The sequence below is a fragment of the Lathyrus oleraceus genome, chromosome 4 (assembly GCF_024323335.1).
Source record: "Lathyrus oleraceus cultivar Zhongwan6 chromosome 4, CAAS_Psat_ZW6_1.0, whole genome shotgun sequence".
In the NCBI taxonomy this organism is placed as follows: domain Eukaryota; kingdom Viridiplantae; phylum Streptophyta; class Magnoliopsida; order Fabales; family Fabaceae; genus Lathyrus; species Lathyrus oleraceus.
Window position 1 is genome coordinate 178,379,171 of NC_066582.1, and position 3,311 is coordinate 178,382,481.

The following is a 3,311-nucleotide window of genomic DNA, read 5'->3' on the forward strand; positions in this document are numbered from 1 at the left end:
AATAATCTTCATTAAATTAGTTTTTATGTTGATATTAGAAGTTGTCAGTTTGGTAAGGAACAACAAGTATTATTAATTATGCTCATAATCAGATGATTATATTGCATGCATTGCATATTGACAGAATCCGAAGATGAAGGATTAAGATTGCATGAGGACAGAAGGCGTTAGTTGGCAGTAGGCAGTAGGTAGGAGTAGGAGGTACAAGTAAACAGAAATGGATTGGATACGGATCTGTTGGAGGATACTATTTGGCATTTGAATAATGAAAACCTATACCCCCATCCTACCCGACAACTTTCCCTTATCGCCCTTTCCCTATACCTTACTTTAATTCAATGAATATCCACTAGTCCCTACTTTTATTGCTAGTTCATTCAATGATAAAATTACTCTATACCACTAGGTTCTTTAATGTATTTTAAAATCGTAAGATTAGTAGTCACTTCATCCCTTATTAATTCTTTTAAAAAAAGTTTAAGAAAATATATTTGATAATTTTTTTCTAAAAATATGTGTTATTTTTACTAATGCATTCATATTATTGTTGTTGATATTTATAAGAGACATTGCCTTTATCAATATCGTTTTGAGGAATGTATAATGTTATAAAGTTATAAAGAGGATAAACGTTATCCTTATTCACCTCGCTCGTATATATTTCGTGTTTGAGAGATTGTATAATGTGGATTGTTAAATATATAATGGTCTAAGTTCATCTAGCATCGTGAGACCTCATCTCATCGACGATAAAACACGTTGAGACTTCGATGAGTACTAAACCAGCATAGGCGAGTTGGAGTCGACCCAATCATATAGGCTAACTCGTCACAATATACTATATGTGTGAGGTCATGTGGCTAATGAGATGACACAGTCTTGAAACAGGGAAATGACTCGATCTCAAATCATGTAATAGATTGTAATAGCGGTTACGAGGTGAGACCCAAATTAATTAATAAGGTAATGAATGGCCATAACAACATAATTGTTTTTGTGGTTATAGTCATGAATAATTATAACGTAATGGTCATAACAGGTCAAAAGATTTCCATACATAGGAATGACCAGGATGGCCAAGACTTATTCATGTCTTGTCCATATTAATTATGTAAGTTTGAGTTTATTAGGCCTAATTCATTCTACAACAACGCCAATCTTGAATGATCAACACGAAGGAGGGATATAGACAAGAGACGGACGATCATTGAGACCATCAATGATTATAATTCTCTTCATAATTGTTTAGTGTTGGAACTAGAATTGATTGGAAATTATGAGTTTAAAGTCTATTGTGGTGGTTTGAAGCTTTAGATGCAATGGAGAGGTAGTTAACCTGCAAGGTTAACACTTTAACTTTAAAGTTTCTATAAGAGTGAAAATGGTGTTTGAATGAGAAAATAATTGAATACTTGTAAAGTGGCACACTTTCCTGTTTAAATAGGAGAACGGTGGGTAACTGCGCACATATAAAATAGTGTGATATGTAGTCAGCCGTTAGATCAATTTGGACGGTTAACGTGGTATTCGCGTGAAAGATTCCCTACTTAATGGAAAGAAAATTCTATATGCTCAACACCTAATACTCTATTGTGTTATTATTGGGTATTCGCATTTTTAAGCCTTTGTGGACGATCTAAAAGAATCATTATGATCTTCTGAAAATATATATGTAAAATATTCGAAAACAAAGTGAAATTTCACACAATATCTTATCATAATATTTTTTACTTTTTTGCTTAATAACCACTTCATACATATAATCAATTCAAGGTACACATTGGTTACCCAGTCGTTTCTAAAATTCATTCATTTAGGTCCATCATAGCAAGTCCGATTTGTTAAGAGTTTCTTAGTAATTCAAGTGTTGTAACCGGTTACACTGATGAATAATCGGTTACAAGTGTCAAAATAAGTCAAATAAGTTGAAGAAAAGTTATTTTTTCATTGGTGTAATTGGTTACGCATTCAGAGTAATCGACCACTGTTAGTTAATTTCTATTTTGTTTTAGATGTAATCGGTTATAGATTTTGTGTAACCGGTTACAAGTACGAGAATTTTGTTTTTTTAATTATTTGACTTATGTAACTTGTGTCCCAATCAACTTGTAATATTTTTATAAAAGTCTTGGAGGCATCCTCATCAATGATAACAAAAATATCCTCACTCTCAATTAATGTCTCTCTCTCAATTTCTCTCTCCCTCTCCACACTCTAATTTCTCCATTATTCACCAATCTTGTGGTTCCATGTTCTAACATTTGGCATCAAGAACCTGGTTCTAATCCACAAACACCTAGTGTGCAACACAGAAATCTCTCAATAAATATGCAAAATCAATTATGATTAGCTTGATCATGTCCTAATATAGTTCATCACAGAAATCACAATACACACATTAAAGGTCTTTTTAGGTTGTAACTTGGTTTATGTTTGGGTATGATATTTTTAGGAAAATAGGTTTAGACCTTTGGAGTTAGGTGTCTAGTTCTTCTTCTATCTTCATACCTCTTTGTTCCTTTTTGATGGTACTAGGGATCTTTGGTCCTTCTTCTACTTACATTCTTTTTCTTTTCTCTTTTTTTTAAGAAGTGTCTTTTTCCACTTCTTATTTCCTCGTAATTTTTGAAATTTTGGCCAATTTTCTCTAGTACCCCAACCCCAAACTTAAAACTTTGCTCACTTCCAAGAGCAACCCCAAACTTAATCTTTTTCATACACTTTAGGAACCATACTTCTACCTAACTCCAAAGGGAGGATAGAAAGAAAATATCTTTCAAGTCATATGGCTAAGAATTTTAGGCTACGTCACAGAAAGAAAGGCCAAGCTCAAAGTGGTTAGCAATGGATATGTCTATTACTACATGATGGTTTAAAAAGGCTCAAAGTTATAAACAAAAAACGACCTCAATGTGTATCATTCAACCCAGATGAACTTAGTCAGAAATAGATCAAAGCAGATAAAATAATAATGCATGGATACACTCAAAAAGAAATAAAAATGAATAATGGAATTTATTTGGCTCAAACATTACTAGTTGAGGTATCTGTAGGTTGAGTACAAGTATGTTGATTCTTTTCTCATCCTTTGACTTAAAGTTTCAAGTTTCTATTCTGATGATCAAGTTTCTTTTGGATCATTTTTTCAATGCTAAAGTGCTAAACTTGCAAATCTAAAGAAAAAAAACACAGGTACAAACTTGTTCATTGAATACAACATAAATAGTCATGAAAGGGGCATGCTTGAGTAGCTAATTCCTATCTTGGAAGGTATCGAATAGTAATAACGTAAATTCTGCAACATAAAAAAT